Source organism: Bufo gargarizans, chromosome 6 (assembly GCF_014858855.1).
Source record: "Bufo gargarizans isolate SCDJY-AF-19 chromosome 6, ASM1485885v1, whole genome shotgun sequence".
NCBI classification, from domain to species: Eukaryota; Metazoa; Chordata; class Amphibia; order Anura; family Bufonidae; genus Bufo; species Bufo gargarizans.
This window is the reverse complement of record NC_058085.1, coordinates 137511454-137532589: the sequence shown is the minus strand read 5'-3', so window position 1 is coordinate 137532589 and position 21136 is coordinate 137511454. Positions and strand designations below refer to the sequence as shown.

Sequence of the window (21136 nt, the reverse complement as noted above, 5' to 3'; positions counted from 1 at the left end):
GCATGCGCGGCAGCGTGCGCGTTCAGAACAGCAAGCGGACCGGCCGGGAGAAAAGGAGTCGTCTTCTGGGCAAGCGCGACCTTCCGGCTTTTCAAGAAGAACAGTGGTCGTAACCAGGGGAGACCGAGTCACAACAATCAGGTAAGTGGGTATGAATTTTATCCTAATCGGTGGGGATTTGTTAATAAAGTATATTTACAAAAATGATCACTGTCAAATCATTAACAGATTTAACAGTGATCATTATGATGGGATAACCCCTTTAATTCAGAGCTATAGCCACTCCCCTGCCCACCTGCTGCTGGTTCATATGGAAACAAACTGTCATTCAGCAGCAGGTGGGCGGGGAGAGTCAGGAGCTCATGAATATTCATGACTCATCATTATCAGCTGGAGCTTTTTTAATACAAGATGTTGGCAGATTGACTGGGTCAATTAAAGAAAGTGACCCAGCATTTTGCTAAGCGAATCAGTCACTTATTTATGTTGCCCTTAGTTAGGACACCATAAAACTGGTGACAGGTTCCCTTTAAGTATGATGTTAGACTGGGGACAAATGGGGATATTACCTGATCGACATAGCCGCTGATCCCTTCACTGAGACTTTCAATAAAAACATGGTAACATTTAATTCTTTGTTGGTTATTAGTTTAAGCAGACTGTGATTGTCTATTGTCGTGACTTAGATGAAGATCAGATCACATTTTATGACCAATTTGTGCAGAAATCCATATCATTCCAAAGGGTTCACATTTTCTTGCAACTGTATATCTACTTCTGGGAAAATTGGTCACCCGGCTTTCCAGGAGATCTGAATGGAAATTTAAAAGACAAAGTGCAGAATGAATCCCTGAATACCTACCAGTGACAACCAATACAGCGGTAACCAACACACCTGAAAAACTAAAAGTGGACAACTCATTTTTAACATTTCGCAGAAAAGGCTGACTAGGATGTGGTTACTGCTGATTTTGATTTCATTTTAGAGGTTTTTTTTAAGAGAATTTATCACCTATAGTTTTTTTTCCAGTTTTTTATAGATATGCATTACAGCAGCGACATGGGCCATAAACACAATAAACAGGAGGGGGCCCCATTCACTTACATGGGAGTTTTCTGGGCATGCTTTGTGACCTGCAGAGGTCAAAAGGGAGTAGTAGATTAGCTGTGATATCACCTATTGTGAATGTTGGAATATATATACATGTACAAGTAATCATGTTAATATTTAAATTGTCTTTACTAATTGATTATCATGTACATCTTGGTAACCTTCCCTATATATACACACTTGTTTGAAACACCGTTATCACTGCTTGACAAAGGCTCCATGGAGTGAGCTGAAACGTTGCATTTAGTGTAATAAAAGATCCACTATTCAAGACCGGAGTGCTGCGCTGTTTTTTATATTACACAGATACATGCACACAAAAATTATTTTTTAATACGCTTAATATAAAAGAAAATCTTTGTTTAAACAATAGACCATTTTCTGATTACACAGTCCATTTAAAGTGTAACTGTTGTTCAGTTTTTTTTTTATACAATGCAGGGACAGAAATGTTAAACATTTTTGTAATATACTTTAAGGAAAGAGGTTTCTTTGTACTAGAAAACAGAGTCGTTGCTAAGGAGAGTTTGTCTTCAGTTCTAGACTGCCTCTTGTCACTACCCCACTCCTTGACTATGTACATGTGCCCCATCACTGCCCATTACCCGTCCTATCCGACCTGTTACACACAGGCATCTTCCGCGCTCACTAGAACTTAAGACTGAAGACAGATTCTCCTTAGCAATGTTTAGATAGAGCTTTTCTAAGACTCTTTACACCCTGTTATCTAGTACAAAGGAACATATTTCCCTAATAAAGTATGGGGGTCATTCATTAAGCTGAAATATGCCTATATTAGGGATAAGCAAATAGACTTTGGATGAAACACCCGACGTCGATTCGCATAAAACTTTGTTCTAAAGCTCCGTACAGTATTAGAATGTATTGGCTCCGATGAGCCAAAGTTATTGCTTCGCGAAGTCTCACAAGACTTTGCGTAATATCTTCATAAATTAATTTGTACTGTAAAAAAACACATTTCCCGAACTCTGACCAAACCCGAGTTCTGGAAATGTTTTTTTTTACAATAAAAATTAATTTATGAAGTTATTACGTGAAGTCTCGCGAGACTTCGCGAAGTAATAACTTCGGCTCATCTGAACCAATACATTCTAAGGCCTAGTTCACACGAACGTATGGCTTTTATAGTTTTTTTGCGGTCCGTTTTTCACGGATCCGTTGTTCCGTTGCGTTTCCTTCAGTATGGCATATACAGTAATTACATAGAAAAAATTTGGCAGGGCATAACATTTTCAATAGATGGTTCCGCAAAAAAAAAACCATTGACTTAAATGGGGCCACGGAACGTGATTTGCGGGCAATAATATGACATGTTCCATCTTTCAACGGAATGCATACGTGGTACATTCCGTTTTTAATGCGGAACCATTGAAATTAATGGTTCCGTATACTGAACACAAAAAAACAGCCCGTACACTCGCAAAAAAAAATTTCATTAAACACAGTATTGGACCAAAGTTTTATGCAAATCGACTTTGGATGTTTCATCCAAAGTCGATTCGCTCATCCCTAATTGCAGCGCAACACCCAGTTGCGGCACAATCTGCAACTTCTCCCCGCTCACGCCAATTCTAAAAAACTGGGAGTGGCGTGGGCGAGGAAGGGGACAGGCCGGCAGAAAAAGGTCAGGCGTAGAAAACGTTCTAAATGTAAGACAGCTTCCTAGTGGAGGAACCGCCGAAGTTATAAAGCGTCTGGTGCCTCTTCATAACTCCGTCAGAACCACTGCCAGCTTAGGGGTTTATTAAGACCGACGTCTAAAAAGGCAGGTCTTAATAAATGTGCCCCTATATTACAAAATGTTTAACATCCCTGTCCCTACACTATATCAAAAATAAACTGAATGGATTACACTTACCGGTAATCTGTTTTCTTTGAGCCTCTGACAGCACCCCTGGAGAGACCGCCTCCACTTCCTCAGGACAGGAAACAGAAACCAGAACCGCCTTTTTAAAAGGAGGGGGGGTTACACCCTACTATCTCTTTTTTTATACTAGTAATTTTTTTGTTTTGTTATACCCATGTACATATATACACCATCTACAGAAACTATCTAGGGTCAGGAATTAACCGGGTGCTGTCATAGGCTCAAAAAATAAATAAAAAAAACGGTAAGTGTAATCCAATCATTCTTTCTCGGCTATGACAGCACCCCTGGAGATTAGGGTGGGACCACAGTCTGAAGTACTTTGTGACCAAATGAAAGAACTTCATTAGAAGGTAACTGTATTCTATAGTGCCTAAAAAAATGTACAGTGCTGCCCATAATTTAATCACTCACCTACCGATATTCAGGTTTTAGTAGATCCAGAAATAAAAGTGAAGTTTTAAGCAATACCTGGGTCAAAATAGGTCTCATTGCCTTGGTTGGTATTAGTTAATTTAGTGGATACAATACCTTACCCAAGTTATGTCCTAAATACGTTTATTATGCCCATAATTATTCATACCCCTGGCAAATTTTGACTTAGTTACTTTTATTCAACCAGCAAGTAATTTTTTGACGGGAAATGACATAGGTGTCTCTAAAAAGATAATAAGACGATATACAAGAGGCATTTTTGTGGGAAAAAAAAACTATTGTGACTTTAGACATCAATCATATTTAAGGGGCTTTCATTTCTGTCTTCTTTAATATACAGTCTGCAGGGCTACAGTCATTCACATGTAGGAGCAGCAACAGATACAACAGAGATGGCAGATGCTCGTAGTCTTTCCATTAACAGAGCACTTGTTCCGAGAGGGCATACATACACAGATATACATTGTTAAATGCTACAAGTAAATTATTCATAGATGAGAAAAATAAAGAGAAATGTGAACTCAATAGGTATTTTAGGACCTCCACCCTAGTGATTTTTATTCTCAAGAGCATGGAAGAACTGTTTACTACAGAGGTGACTACCTAGGGAACGCACGCTGGAAAACAACTTGTAAACCAGAAAAGGGATAGGAAAAGAGGTTGTGAATACAATAAAGGAGATTAGGGGCAGGACAACCCAAGTTCTTATGTACTATTAAGGCTTTATTACACTGGTCAACGGTTGGCCAGTTCATCGTTAACGAGCATTCGCAGGAACCACAGATTACCCGAAACGAGCAAACACTTGTTCATTGGAATCTTTCAACAGTATGGGGACGAGCAATCAATTGCATTAGTAATCACTTGTCCCCATACAGTGGAAGAGACCGCTGAATGTAACAACTGCAGCCTTCTCCGCTAGCGAGCAGGCGATTGCTGGAAAGGAACGCTTCCCTCCCGACAATCACCTGCAGGATCTTTTAATCTAATACAGCCTGAGACACACACCCCCCCTCCACCGCCCAGAATAAAGAACCATCGGAAGAGTGGCCCACCTACTGGAGCAGGGCTTCTCAATCTTTTTCGACTGGGATATCACCATTGGTTGTAGAACATGCCAACATTTTCAAAATGGCCTCCTGAACCCACGGGAACATTAAAATAAGCACAGTAGGAGTCAGTTATGTTGCTAAACCGAAGAGTCCTGGAGCATGAGAATGGCCTTCCAGCATACACTTCTGTCACAACTGTTTCACCCGCCACTAGGGGGCGCCTCACAGTCTAAGAAGCGCTGATCTAGAGGATTCTTGCATGGTGATGTTTTCTACAATAGGCCGTTGACTCACAGCATAGGTTTCAGGCAGTTATATGGGGATGCTGGTAAAGGGGCAATTCATGCTTAAATGGCTTGGACAATTAATAAATATTAATATTTTCACGCGCCTATACCATTTTACAGTTATATATAGATAATATATAGATAAAAAGGGGAGGAATACCTTTGTAAATACATTACCTTACTTAAACTGATCCTGAATTATAGGCTGTATTAAACTCCAGAGCTGTGTACACATTTCAGTGGAAACCGTCAGCAATCTTGTGAGACACACGCCTGGCAGTTTACCTGAACACCTGTGATGCAGGAGGAAACAATAGTTTTGCCTTACATGAGATTTCTGCTGATTTTTCACCGGAGCACCATGGTTTCTTCATACAGTTGATCAGCAGGGGTACCTGGAGTTGGACCTCCACCTCTCGGATACTGATGACCTATCCTGACGATAGGGTAATCAGTACTATATTCCCAGAAAACCCCTTTAATGATCTACACCTATCTGCCATAACATTAAAATACTACAAGCCCCATACACAACAGGCTGCTGTGTTCTCACATTTGAGTAGCTCTTCCTGGGACTGAACCTGACAGGCTACCCTTTTTTCCCCCATGTGCATCAATGACCCTTCGGGTGCCGATTCACTGGTGGTCTTTCCTTTGACCACTTATGTAGGTACCAGGGGTGGATTGGGAACTTAAAGTGGCCCTGGAACAAAAACTAGAAGTGGCCCCTTGTTGTAGGAAGGCCCAAACTGACTGAAGTCTGGCCAACACAAGTAGGCAGGGACAAGAAGAGGGTGGGGCAGCAATACCATAGTGCAGCACAGGATACCGTCCCTGCAGAACCAAATACCACAGTGTAGCACAAAATACTACCACCTCAGCAGAACCAAGTATCACAGTGCAGCACATAATAGTCACCCTCACTGCAATATTCAACTGTATCACCATCCTGAGGATGCAGTTAAATTCAGAAGAGCATCTGCTGCCGCTGGCAAGGTGCCCCTAGCATTAATTCATGCTGAGAACATTAGATTGTATGTACCTGGCTGGGGGCTATGAAGAGGGCCCGGGCATTGGCCTACCAGGAAAATTCCCTGTAGGGTCTAAGACCAGTCCGCCCCTGGTAGGTACTAATCACTGTACACTGGTAACACCTCACAAGACCTGCCATATGATAGATGCTCCGACTTATCTAGCCCTCACAATTTGACCCTAGTTGCTCAGATCTTTATGCTTGCCCATTTTTAGCATTTCCAACACATCAATTTGAAGAAGTGACTGCTCCTTTGCTGCCTGATATGTCACACCCCTTGACAGATGCCATTGTCGCAACCTATTCAGTTATTAACATCACGTGTCACTGGTTTTAGGTTACTTTCACACTTGCGTTGTTGGATTCCGGCAGGCAGTTCCGTTGCCGGAACTGCCTGCCGGATCCGGAAATCCTTATGCCAACGAATAGCATTTGTTTCCGGATCCGGCCGACAAATTCATTGAAACACCGGATCAGTCTCTCCGGTGTCATCCGGAAAAACGGTTCCGGTATTTTCTCCGGCCAAATACCGTAAGAGTGACAGAACTGAAGACATCCTGATGCATACTGAACGGAATGCTTTCCATTCAGAATGCATTAGGATAAAACTAAAGAGTTTTTTCTGGTATTGAGCCTCTAGGACGGAACTCAATACCGGAAAACTTTTACGCAAGTGTGAAAGTACCCTTAGATTGAAACCTCGCCTGCCAGCAACCACAATAGCTGCATGAGTTTGCAGGCAATTCCTCTGTGAACCTGCCCTAGGGTTTCATGCACATGACTGATCGGCCCTGCAAACACGGACTGTTGTTATTGTTTAAAGAGGTTCTCCGAGCTTTGAAAATTGATGACCTATTCTCAGGATAGGTCATTAATATCAGATCATCAGCTGTTTGAGGAGACAGCGCGCCCAGTGTGCACGTGCCATCTCCCTTCTCTCTTCCTACTCTCCTCTGTATGTCTATGGGACAGCAGCGCTGAACAAGAAGAGAGAAGGGAGGCGGCACGTGCGCAGTCTCCTCATACAGCTAATTAGCAGGGGTGCTGGGTGTCTGGGTGCCGCCCCCGCCCCCCAGATCTAATGTTGATAACCTTTCCTGAGGATAGGTCATCAATACAAAAAGCCTGGACAACCCCTTTAAAATCAGGTTTTTCTGTTAAACATATTTTTAAAGAATGTTCGGTGATATTATATAGGGATGAGTGAATCGACTTCGGATGAAACATCCAAAGTCGATTCGCATAAAACTTTGATTCAATACTATACGGAGCTAGTGTGTCGTACAGTATTAGACTTTGCGTAATAACTTCAGAAATTGATTTTTTTTCTACTGTAAAAAAAAATAAAAAATTCAACAAAGTAATGCGCAACTAACTGACTTCGGCTCATCAGAGCCCATACATTCTAATACTGTACGGAGACAGATCTCCATAGAGCATTAATCCGAAGTTTTAAACGAAGCGACTTTGGATGAAGCATCTAAAGCTCGCTTCGCTCATCACTAATCACAATGACAGATATCACTCAGCTAGATATAGATAACACAGGATCCACCATTCACAATAGGTGATATGACAACTTATCTCCTCCCTCCTGACCTCTGCACAGGTCACAGTGCATGCCTAGAAAACTCTCCCACAGAGAGTAAAGCATATCTCTATGTGCTAAGCCAGGCATGCTCAACCTCAAAAGTACAATAAGCTGTGTATAGTGTAAGTGATTCTGACACGGTTATGTAATTTTAATCTGCATACTTACTGGTATTCCAGTGCTGTGCCCTCGCAAACTAGCAATAAACTGCATTGAGTGGACTCCTCCCCATTATATGTGTGAGCTCAGGACTCCTCTAATTGCATTATACTGCTGGTTTGTGGATCCACAATGCAGGTCACAGTCAGAATGCACGATGCATGTTACATGCTCGGACTCGGCGTCATTTACACTGTACATCGCTTCCAGAAAGGTCAGGCAGAGGCACACAGCATTATCAATCATGATAATGACATGCGCTTCTGTAGTCCAGGCCGCACAATCTCTCTCATACACAGAATGTGATTCCCAAAAAGGGACTGCTCGTGTGAACAAGCTCTTATTCTGCATTCACATGACATTGAAAAGAGTCATGGCCAGCGGCTGTCAAAAAATAGGACAGGTCCTATTTTTGGCCATTTTCAAAGCCAGATGGACCCTATTGAAATCAATGGGACTGTTTTTAGCGGCCATTTAGACAAGAGTGCACCCTTCTACTGACCATTAAAAATAGGTATATTTGGGCCTTTCAGGGGTTAAAATAAAAAACCCTCATCCACTTGCATGTGCAGGGATATTTTTGGGGACCACTACAAGGGGGGGCATTACTCCTACTGGGAAGCACAAAGGAGGCAGTTATTCATAATAGGGGGGGGGGGGGGGGGGCACTAATAGGGCCATAAATTATACTGGGGCACTTTGAGGGTCATTTGATGTCCAAAGAGTACTATGGGGGGGGGGGCATTATGTATGCTGTCAGGGCAATGCACCAGTTGGGATGTTAAAAAAAATATCCAATGAAGTTCATCCGTTTTTAATGTTTTTCATGTGTGAAGTACTCCAACTTTGCCTTAAGATCTTTTTCAAAGGGATGAATCTCTCCTTTAAGAGCGGCACCACTATTGTCACATTAGGTAGAGAACAGTGCACCCACCCACACGATCCCTACCTCGGCTAAGGGAGGTAAAACTGTAATCAGACAGGCCAGGTCAAAACCAGACAAGAACAGCAAGGTCCAAATAAGAAACCAAATACAGAGTGAGATACAAGCCAGTGAGAGTCCAAACCAGGGAGAACTTCAGAACCAAAGCAAGAGACAGAGGCAGAGTCAAAATAATGTATTGGGTCAGAACCAAGAGATAACATCAATAGAAGAATCATAAGTCAGAGGCTAGGTCAGGGCAATCCAAAGGTTTGCCCTGGTGAGGCAACTAAGACCAATCACAGGTGACTGGTCAGCATTCACCTGTTGAAATATCCCGCGGTGAATCAGCACTGGACAATAGTGCCGAGCCTGATTTGCCTGGCATCCCAACTATCTAATAGGCTGATCAGCCATAACGTCAGTGTGTATGGGATGCCGGCACCGAGCCCGATTTGCCCGGTGTCCCTGTTCACCGATAGTTCAACCAGCCTGCTGTCATTAAGGCTGGTTGTCACAGAGATAACGTGACGCTGCCGTAGCAAAGTCAGACTATTCGCGAGAGTGTGGGCAGGTAAGTATGTGACGCCCTCAAGAGCAAGCGAGGCGAAACGTACGTTAGGGTTGTTTCCCCCCCCCCCCCCCCTCCCCTCCAGGCTCTGGGTCTGTATTTTTACATTTATCCAGTTTTTACTTGCCTACTTATTTTCTCGCCTGTGTTCGGTAGATATACTTTGATTTAGCACTTTTATGCCCCTGCATGACCCCATCTCGATGTTTACTATTATGTAAAAGATTTTTGCACTTTAGTTAATATAACATTCTGGGTCTTGGCCATAACAGGGGCATATATAAGATATCAGGTGGAGTTAGAGAAATATCTATATCTGGATAACTTACTGCCTATATTTAACACCCATTTATGTATGTAAGGGGATCTAGTTGACGGGGCAATGCAGACCCTGAGTCTGGTAGGGTTACTATCATACATAGTGCCTATCTGTACTGCAATTTGTAATTGATTTTATTATCTCATTGTATGTCTAATTTGATATTATGTAATATAGTATGTATTTGAATTACATGTGTGGTCTTTTTAGTTCGGTGCAGTATATACTGTTGCCACACACCATCATTTACCAGTGGGGTACCCCAGGGATCTGTTCCGGGACCCATATTGTTTAATATCTTTATCAGCGAAATTGCAGAAGGCCTCGATGGTAAGGTGTGTCTTTTTGCTGATGACACAAAGTTTTGTAACAGGGTTGATGTTCCTGGAGGGATACACCAAATGGAAAAGGATTTAGGAAAACTAGAGGAATGGTCAAAAATCTGGCAACTAAAAATGTAATGTTGATAAGTGCAAGATAATGCACCTGGGGCGTAAAAACCCAAGAGCAGAATATAAAATCAGTGATACAGTCCTAACCGCAGTATCTGAGGAAAGGGATTTAGGGATTATTATTTCAGAAGACTTAAAAGGTAGGCAGACAATGTCATAGAGCAGCAGGATGCTTGGGTGTATAGGGAGAGGCATTACCAGTAGAAAGAGGGAGGTGCTCATGCCGCTCTACAGAGCACTAGTGAGACCTCATTTGGAGTATTGTGCTCAGTACTGGAGACCATATCTCCAGAAGGATATTGATACTTTGGAGAGAGTTCAGAGAAGCGCTACTAAACTAGTACATGGATTGCAGGATAAAACTTACCAGAAAAGACTAAAGGACCTTAACATGTACAGCTTGGAAGAAAGACGAGAGAGAGGGGATATGATAGAAACTTTTAAATACATAAAGGGAATCAACAAGGTAAAAGAGGAGAGAATATTTAAAAGAAGAAAAACTACCACAAGAGGACATAGTTTTAAATTAGAGGGGCAAAGGTTTAAAAGTAATATCAGGAAGTATTACTTTACTGAGAGAGTAGTGGATGCATGGAATAGCCTTCCTGCAGAAGTGATAGCTGCAAATACAGTGAAGGCGTTTAAGCATGCATGGGATAGGCACAAGGCCATCCTTCATATAAGATAGGACCAGGGGCTATCCATAGTATTCAGTATATTGGGCAGACTAGATGGGCCAAATGGTTCTTATCTGCCGACACATTCTATGTTTCTATCATTTGTGGTACCATTTGGCAATATGTATGTGACAATTATAAGCCCTGCATGCATGCGTTTTGTGGTCTGCAAGTCCGCAAAAAACAAAAAAACACAGATACCAGCCATGCGCATGCAGGACAAGTTCTATATTATTTTTTTTGCGGGACTATGGTGTGGACATAAAGATGCGGTGTACTGTCTGCATTTTTTGTGGCCCCTATGAAATTAATGGGTCCACATCCAATCCATAAAAAATGCGTATGGGATGCGAAACAAGAATACGGTCATGTGCATGAGGCCATACTTCCATGTGAAGCCGGACTGAAAGGGACAAGGCTGCAGGCTTAATACAGAATATGTAATCTGAGAAATCAGCAGGAGGCATTAGTAAATTCTTTCATTGGAGGAATCTGCTCCACATGTTACAACAGCTAGCTCTGCAGATGTAGTGCGGGGATACTGCTGATCGAGCAGACGTCTGGCGGTACCTGGTAACTCCTGAATGCGGTCATAACACGACTGCCATATTGGCTGAAAAAATAACATCATTGTATTTGCGGACTGGGGCCTGGTACTGCACATAGATGAGCTGGCAAGTGCACTTACCAGTCTGTATCCACAAAGGGGGGTGATGCATTAATACAGGCAGATAAGGTAAAGTGCTGCTGAGAGACCTGTGTGAACGCACCAGCTAGAGGGCAGGCAAGATTCAATTGTACCAGGAGATGTGCATCGCTTAGAATGGAAGGTAGTGGCCCCCTAGCCAACTGCCTATTAGGCCTCTCACACAAGATATGCAGATTGTGTCAGGATCTGTTGCTTTTACACACAATTTTAATCAGTTTTGTCTGATTGCGTTCAGTGTGTGCTTTTTTTCCCCGTCCGTCTATGTATGTGGAGAGTGCGTGTATGACTGCGTCCATGTATGTGGAGAGTGCGTGTATGACTGCGTCCATGTATGTGGAGAGTGTGTGTATGAGCGCGTCCATGTATGTGGAGAGTCTGTGTATGAGTGCGTCTATGTATGTGGAGACTGCGTGTATGACTGCGTCCATGTACGTGGAGTGTACGTGTATGACTGCATCCATGTACGTGGAGAGTGCGTGTATGAGTGCGTCCATGTACGTGAAGAGTGCGTGTATGACTGTGTCCATGTATGTGGAGAGTGCGTGTATGACTGAGTCCATGTACGTGGAGAGTGCGTGTATGACTGAGTCCATGTGTGTGGAGAGTGCGTGTATGAGCGCGTCCATGTATGTGGAGAGTCTGTGTATGAGCGCGTCCATGTATGTGGAGAGTGCGTGTATGACTGCGTCCATGTGTGTGGAGAGTGCGTGTAAGACTGCGTCCATGTACGTGGAGAGTGCGTGTAAGACTGCGTCCATGTACGTGGAGAGTGCGTGTAAGACTGCGTCCATGTACGTGGAGAGTGCGTGTAAGACTGCGTCCATGTACGTGGAGAGTGCGTGTATGACTGCACTATGGGGGCATCTACTGGGGCCCTATATACTGGCACCCATTATAGGTGGGCACTATGGAGAAGTGGGGGACAAGAGCACAGTGAGGGCATTATATAGGGGCATTTAATACTGGCACCCATTTTGATGCCACTATGGGGAAGGGAGGAAAGGAGCATTATGGGGGTATCTATGTGGGGCATTTTATAGTGCCACATTATGGAGGGCACTATGGAGACGGGGAAGGAGCACTATGGGGGCATCTTCTGGGGGGACTATATGGGAGTATTTTATACTGGCACAAATTATTAGGTCACTATGGGCACCTAAGCTCAACTGGGCACTAAGTGTTTTTTTGTAGTGGCACACAGTACAGGTCATTGGAACACATGAGGGCATTCTGGGGACATTGGCTCTACTGGGGGCACTAAGAGGAGGTGTTTCTTTTTTTACTGCCACACGACGGGGCATTTTTTGTACTGGTGCACATTATAAGGGGGGGGGGGGGTTCTACTGTCACACATTATAAAGAGAATTATTACTATCGGGGCATTATGGTGGGCCTTCTTACAACTGGGGGACTATGGGAGCATTATTACTTGTGGGACACAATTACTGTTGGGGGCACTGTAGGAGTACTATTACTACTAAATGCGCTCTGGCAAAGAAATAATTACTATTGTTGGGACTTTGGGAGCACCATTACTTTGGGGGCACCCTGGCACAGCATCAGCTTAGCACAGTTCTTTTTGCAGTATAGTTTTGGGGAGCACAGCTTCTCAGTATTGGGGGTGCATGATGGGATGTTAACAGTGGCGACTCTAGGAACAATATATAGGGGGGGCACAAAGATACCACAGTCAAAAATGGGGGGGCAAAAACAAAATAAGTATATAGAAATAAGATTACAAAATACTAGAGAGTTGCGGTATGCAGGGATACATTTATAATAAAACAATTTACTTACAAAAGAAGCTATTCAGTCGTCTGCTGTGCCGTCCTCTGCTTGCTTCCGCGGATTCTTTCCCCTTCTTTCTGTCTCTCGTCAGTGCACAGGCGCACTGTTATGGTGGATCTGTGGAAGACACACTGTTATGGGGGCATCTGTGGATGACACATTATGCCTCTCATTAGCCCTCATTATGCCTCTCATTAGCCCCCATATCAGCCCTTATGCCTCATTAGCCCCCATTATTCTTCATATTAGCCCCATTATGCCTCATTAGCCCACATTATGCCTCATTAGCCCACATTATGCCTCTAATTAGCCCCCATTATGCCTCTTATTAGCCCCCATATGCCTTCAATTAGCCCCCATATGCCTTCAATTAGCCCCCATATGCCTCCTATTAGCCCCCATATGCCTCCTATTAGCCCCCATATGCCTCCTATTAGCCCCCAATTAGCCCCCATATGCCTCCAATTAACCCCATATGCCTCCAATTAGCCCCATAGACCCCATATGCCTCCAATTAGCCCCCATATGGCTCCAATTAGCCCCCATATGCCTCCAATTAGCCCCCAATTAGCCCCCATATGCCTCCTATTAGCCCCCAATTAGCCCCTATATGCCTCCAATTAGCCCCTATATGCCTCCAATTAGCCCCCATATGCCTCCAATTAGCCCCCATATGCCTCCAATTAACCCCCATATGCCTCCAATTAGCCCCATAGACCCCATATGCCTCCAATTAGCCCCCATATGCCTCCAATTAGCCACCAATTAGCCCCCATATGCCTCCTATTAGCCCCCAATTAGCCCCTATATGCCTCCAATTAGCCCCTATATGCCTCCAATTAGCCCCCATATGCCTCCAATTAGCCCCATAGACCCCATATGCCTCCAATTAGCCCCCATATGCCTCCTATTAGCCCCCATATGCCTCCTATTAGCCCCCAAATATGCCTCCTATTAGCCCCCAAATATGCCTCCTATTAGCCCCCAAATATGCCTCCTATTAGCCCCCAAATATGCCTCCAATTAGCCCCCAAATATGCCTCCAAATGCCCCCATATGCCTCCAATTAGCCCCCAAATATGCTTCCAATTAGCCCCCAAATATGCCTCCAATTAGCCCCATATGCGTCTAAATGCCCCCATATGCCTCCTATTAGCCCCATATGCCTCCTATTAGCCCCCAGCAGCCACATTTTTTATAAAATAAAATAAAAAAACACTTACCTCTCCTGCTCCTGGACGGACGCCGCCTGCCATTTTCTCCCTCCTCAGTCGACTGTGCTCTAAACTGGCGCGCACAGCGTGAGGTCACAGAGCGACCTCACGCTGTGCGCAGCCCTGCACAGCCGACAGCCGAGGACCAGGAAGTGGTGAGTACAGAGCGTTCACCACTTCCTGGTTCTTCGGTACTAATGAGCGCTTCCATAATGGAAGCGCTCATTAGTATTCACTCAGGGGAATCAGCGGGGGGGCACCCGGGGGGGCAAGGAACAACATAGGGGGGGCAATTGCCCCCCCTCGCCCCCCTCTAGCGACGCCACTAGATGTTAATTAGAGGATGATGGAAAAGTAGGAAACTAAGATGTCTGTCAAACTCTGCAGAGACGTGAGATGGCTGAAAGAAATGATCACGGTGGTCTGGTCTGAATGGAGAAGATGAAGAAAGAGAACATTTACATCAGAGGAGACGTCACTGGATGTAAGAGGTATGGGGCGCTGTATGAGGCTACTTTCACATCTGCGATAGTGATCCTGGCGGCTGTTCCAGCTGAGAATTGACTGGATCCAGCACTGCTGGATGCTGACAGAATGCCCGCCAGCCCCATTAACTATAATGGGGTACGGGAGAGATCCGGCCACAATCCGGGAAAAATGCAGAGAATCAGCGGGACATAAACCGCTGCATGCTGTGCTTTGTTTCCAGTCGATTCCTTGCATTTTCTGCCGGATTAGGTGGCCGGATTGTACTAAGACCCCTAATGTCACCTGGGGACCCCCAAAGAAGCTTGTGTGTTGGCTGAAGCCTTCCTATCTTACTGGTGGCTGGCCCTGCCTCTCAATTGTGCTTCCGGCTTTGGCTCCGCCCCTAGACTGCAAGGGGGTGGGGCCTGTTGGGGGTCATGTGATTGGGCCGCTCAGTCAAAAATGCCCGGGCCTATTTTTTGTCCTAGTCCGGCCCTGGGCAGTGAGGAGGGTCGAGCTCATTGTTTTTAGAAGTAGGATCAAAAAGGAAAGACAAAAACTACTCCACTCATTGCTTTCCTAGATAGCAGCTATAGAATCTGTACATAAACGGACAAAAGCTTTACATGCCCATGCAGAGTTGCTGCAGCTGAGACGAGAGCTGAAGGACCATCTTATCGTGTATCATGCTAAAGCATACCAATATTCTAAATACCGCTTCTATGTCCATGGGGACAAAGGCACCAAACTTATGTCCAAACTCATAAAGCAAATGCGAGACTCCACCTACATTGCTTCAATTAACCACCTCCGGACCGCCTAACGCAGATGTGCGGTCCGGAGGCAGCAGCGCTGCGCACAACGACGCATATACGCGTCATCTCGCGAGACGCGAGATGACGCGATATGCGGCCCGCGCATGCGCAGTTCGCGCCGGCATTTCGAAGAGGACCATTTCGTCATCAGCTTGCCAGCCAATGATCGCGGCTGGCAAGCTGATTATTTTCAAAAAAGCCAATCACAGAGCCATATATCAGATCATATTTGTAAATATGATCTGTTATATGGCTGCCTGCTCCTCTGCTGGTTCTTTTCGTCGGTTGGATCCAGCAGAGGAGCAGGCTTCACAGTGAGTACACCAAACACTACACTTTAGCCCCAGATCACCCCCCTGAACCCCAATTAACCCTTTGATCACCCCTTTGTCAATCACTAGTGAAAGGAAAAAAGTGATCAGTGTAAACTGTCACTTTTTTTTCCCACTGGTATTGACCGTTAGGTTTCAGTATAGTTTAGGTCCCTTGGTTAGGTAGTTAGCGATCAGTTAGCGCCCAGCCCACCGCACCGCAGTCCGTTATTCGCTGATTAGCGTATCGCTAATCAGCATTTGTACTTTTATAGTATCTGGAAGTGATCAAAACTGATCACGGTCAGATCTATAATAGTACTAGTGTCACTTTAGTTCGCCCTCCACCCAAAACGCAGTGTTTGCCCGATCAGGCCTGATCGGTCGCCCACACGTGCGTTCGCCCACACCCGCCCCACCGCAGTGACAAAAAAATTTTTTTTTTGATCACTGCACAATCACTTTACACGCACTGCGGCGATAAAAAAATCAGTTTTGATATTTTTTTATCAACCGCAGCGGCCTCCGGTACTTCGCTAGCCTCCCCTTTGTAAGACAGGCTTGCTTTTTTTTTCTTGGGTAGTCTCAGGGAATACCCCTAAATTTAGTTGCCCACATGTCTAACAGGGGGTATTCTTCTGAAGAGGCCTACAGGCTTCTGACCCAGTCGGATGAGGAGTGGGAACCCTCATCTGATGAATCCAGCGGGTCAGAATACGAACCTGTAGAAAGCAGTGGCTCTCTGACCCAAAGTTCGGACGAGGAGGCTGAGGTCACTGATACCACCAGGCGTACCCGGCCCCGTGTCGCTAGACCACAGGTAGCGCAGGATCCGCTTCAAGAGCAGCAGAGTGGGGCTGGTGCTGTCGGATTACGTGGTGAGGCATACACCAGCAGCCCAGCCCTCCCTGGACCTAGTACCAGCACTGCCGTACAACCTGGTGAAGTATCGAGCACCAGAAGGGCAGTTGAAGCTGGTACGGTGGCACGTGCAGTAGTGACCCCGTCGCAGCCACCGCAAAGACGTGCCCGTAGAATCCCAGAGGTGCTGGCAAACCCTGATTGGCAGTCCCCAACTTCAGCCGCACCTGTAGTTTTCCCTTTCACTGCCCAGTCTGGAGTTCGGGTTGAGACAGCTCAGATCAGTTCGGCCCTGGGATTTTTTGAGCTGTTCTTGACTGCGGAGCTTTTAGACATAGTTGTGGCCGAAACAAACAGGTATGCCACACAATTTATCACCGCTAACCCGGGAAGCTTTTATGCCCAGCCTTTCCGGTGGAAACCAGTCCAAGTTTCCGAAATTAAAACTTTTCTGGGCCTCCTCCTCAACATGGGCCTGACAAAAAACCATGAATTGCGGTCATATTGGTCCACGAACCCGATTCATCACATGCCCATGTTCTCTGCTGCTATGTCCAGGGCACGTTTTGAGGCCATCCTGCGGTTTCTGCACTTTAGTGACAACACCGCCTCCTGTCCCAGGGGCCACCCTGCTTTTGACCGGCTCCACAAAATTCGGCCCCCCATAGACCATTTCAACCAGAAATTTGCAGATATTTATACCCCAGAGCAAACCATCTGCATAGACGAGTCCCTGATACATTTTACCGGGCGCCTTGGCTTCAAACAATACATCCCAAGCAAGCGCGCCCGGTATGGGGTCAAATTGTATAAGCTCTGTGAAAGGGCCACAGGCTATACCCACAAATTTCGGATCTATGAGGGAAAAGATCAGACCCTGGAGCCGGTCGGTTGCCCTGACTACCTGGGGAGCAGTGGGAAGACAGTTTGGGACTTGGTGTCACCCTTATTCGGCAAGGGGTACCATCTTTATGTGGACAATTTTTACACAAGTGTGGCCCTCTTTAGGCATTTGTTTCTAGAACGGATTGGCGCCTGTGGTACCGCGCGAACTAGTCGCGCGGGCTTCCCCCAACGGCTCGTTAGCACCCGTCTTGCAAGGGGGCAGAGGGCCGCACTGTGTAACGAAGAACTGCTCGCGGTGAAATGGAGAGACAAGCGTGACGTTTACATGCTCTCCTCCATTCACGCAGACACGACAATACAAATTGAGCGAGCAACCCGTGTCATTGAAAAGCCCCTCTCAGTCCACGACTATAACCTCCACATGGGAGGGGTGGACTTCAATGACCAGATGTTGGCTCCGTATTTAGTTTCCCGCAGAACCAGACGCTGGTATAAGAAGGTGTCTGTATATTTAATTCAATTGGCTCTGTACAATAGTTTTGTTCTTTACAGTAAGGCTGGGAGAACTGGATCCTTCCTCAAATTTCAGGAAGAGATCATCGAGAACCTCCTGTACCCAGGAGGTTCCGTGGCCCCATCCACCAGTGTAGTTAGCCGTCTACACGAGCGACATTTCCCCAATGTCGTTCCTGGTACCTCAACCCAACCGTCACCCCGAAAAAGATGTCGTGTCTGTAGCAGGAGTGGAATAAGGCGTGACACCCGCTATTTCTGTCCTGACTGTCCTGACCACCCTGCCCTATGCTTTGGAGAGTGTTTACAGAAGTACCACTCACAGGTACACTATTAGCATAGGGATCATCTCACCAGGATAGGCACACAGGGCTATTAGGGCCCATTCACTCACACAGCTGCTGCAAACGTCTCCTTTCACCTGGGACAAAGTGCATAACGCACTTCGCCACATCTTTGGGCGATTTGCGCTTTGCACATTGACCCATGGGGAAGGAGTGGTTTGTTCTATAAAAAGGTAAAAAAAAAAATAAAAAAAAACACCAGTAAGCAAAAAAAAGTTAATGTTCAGTTAAAAAAGTTAAAGTTTATATGTTCTGTTGCAAAGTTAATAAAATTATTGCGTTGCGGTCTGGTTTTTTCTTTTTTTTTTTTTTTTACCTTCCAGGTGGACCAACCGATCGACTAGCTGCAGCACCGATGTGCATTCTGACAGAAGCATTGCGCTGCTGTCAGATTACACGCAAGTCGGTGTATGCGGCGCTGCAAGACGAGATTTCTACTCTGCAGTAACAGATACGTTTGCCGAAGCATACGAGCTGAGGAGGAGGCGGCGTTCCTATGCTTTGGCAAACACTTTGTATGTATATATATATAAAATTAAATCATTGCCGGGATTTTTTTTTTTCATCCACATCGATTGATGTGAATGGAGAAATCTGGTTTGCCAGGGCATACGAGCTAAGTGGGTATGGATGTAGGGCGGAGCTCCTATGTCCTGGCAGACGCCTTTCCCCTCCATTATTTTTTTTTGGGCAGAGATTTTTTCATCCACATTGATCGATGCGAATGAAGAAATCTGTGCCATTCATTTTTTTCTTTCAGCCCAGAGGCTGAACGGAAAAAAAAAAATCTCATTACCTGTATGCTCAATATAAGGAGAATAGCAGAAACTCCTAATGCTGGCCATACATGTAATGACTGCGGAGACCCTCAAATGCCAGGGCAGTACAAACACCCCACAACTGACCCCATTTTGGAAAGAAGACACCCCAAGGTATTTGCTGAGGGGCATATTGAGTCCATGAAAGATTTAAATTTTTGTCCTAAGTTAGCGGAAAGTGAGACTTTGTGAGAAAAAATATCAATTTCCGCTAACTTATGCGAAAAAAAAAAAAAATTCTATGAACTTGCCAGGCCCCTCATTGGATACCTTGGGGTGTCTTCTTTCCAAAGTGGGGTCACATGTGGGGTATTTATACTGCCCTGGCTTTTTAGGGGCCCTAAAGCGTGAGAAGAAGTCTGGGATCCAAATGTCTAAAAATGCCCTCCTAAAAGGAATTTGGGCACCTTTGCCCACCTTGGCAGCAAAAAAGTGTGACACATCTGGTATCGCCGTACTCAGGAGAAGTTGGGGAATGTGTTTTGGGGTGTCATTTTACATATATCCATGCTGGGTGAAAAAAATATCTTGGTCAAATGCCAACTTTGTATAAAAAAAATGGGAAAAGTTGTCTTTTGCCAAGATATTTCTCTCACCCAGCATGGTTATATGTAAAATGACACCCCAAAACACATTCCCCAACTTCTCCTGAGTACGGCGATACCAGATGTGTGACACTTTTTTGCAGCCAAGGTCGGCAAAGGGGCACATATTCCAAAGTGCACCTTTCGGATTTCACCGGCCATTTTTTACAGATTTTGATTGCAAAGTACTTCTCACACATTTGGGCCCCTAAATTGCCAGGGCAGTATAACTACGCCACAAGTGACCCCATTTTGGAAAGAAGACACCCCAAGGTATTCCGTGAGGGGCATGGCGAGTTCCTAGAATTTTTTATTTTTTGTCGCAAGTTAGTGGAATATGAGACTTTGTAAGAAAAAAGAAAAAATCATCATCATTTTCCGCTAACTTGTGACAAAAAATAAAAAGTTCTATGAACTCACTATGCCCATCAGCGAATACCTTAGGGTGTCTACTTTCCGAAATGGGGTCATTTGTGGGGGTTTTCTACTGTTTGGGCATTGTAGAACCTCAGGAATCATGACAGGTGCTCAGAAAGTCAGAGCTGTTTCAAAAAGCGGAAATTCACATTTTTGTACCATAGTTTGTAAATGCTATAACTTTTACCCAAACCATTTTTTTTTTTGCCCAAACATTTTTTTTTTATCAAAGACATGTAGAACAATAAATTTGGCGAAAAATTTATATATGGATGTCGTTTTTTTTTGCAAAATTTTACAGCTGAAAGTGAAAAATGTCATTTTTTTGCAAAAAAATCGTTACATTTTGATTAACAACAAAAAAAGTAAAAATGTCAGCAGCAATAAAATACCACCAAATGAAAGCTCCATTAGTGAGAAGAAAAGGAGGTAAAATTCATTTGGGTGGTAAGTTGCATGACCGAGCGATAAACGGTGAAAGGAGTGTAGTGCCGAAGTGTAAAAAGTGCTCTGGTCATGAAGGGGGTTTCACCTAGCGGGGCTGAAGTGGTTAAAGGGTTTCTGTCACCAGATTTAACCCTATTAAGCTAGTTGACATTAGCGATGTGCTAATGTCAGCTAAACCTAACTAGCCTATTCCTACTTTTATCTATGCCCCCGTTACGCCAAAAATCTAACTCTTATATTATGCTAATTAGCCTCTAGGAGCGGGGGGGGGGGGGGGGGGCGTTGTTCCTGCTCCTAGAGGCTCCGTTATTCCACCTTTGTCGCCTCCCTCTGAGTCAACTCTCTAACATGTACTGTTCCTGAGATATTCCCAAAAAAATGCTAATATGGCACATCACATGCCCTACATTAGCCAATAGAAGCCTGCAGGTCTTTCTCTTCATATCATACATGGTCACATGTCCCTTATCAGCCAATAGAAGCTCACAGGTCTTTAGTCTCCAC

At 44.8% G+C, this 21136-nt stretch overlaps 1 protein-coding gene across 3 annotated transcripts in view; it reads right to left on the bottom strand.

Annotated features, from left to right (window-relative positions):
• Positions 1–21136, bottom strand: part of ACBD4 (acyl-CoA binding domain containing 4) — a 72284-nt gene that overhangs the window by 27901 nt on the left and 23247 nt on the right. The window contains exon 1 of one of the 3 annotated variants that reach the window (XM_044298671.1): positions 4951–5010. The exons of the other annotated variants lie outside the window; for them this stretch is intronic. The gene's annotated coding sequence lies outside the window, so the exon portion shown is untranslated. Of the gene's footprint in view, positions 1–4950; positions 5011–21136 lie in introns of those variants that run through there. 3 annotated transcript variants of the gene reach the window in all.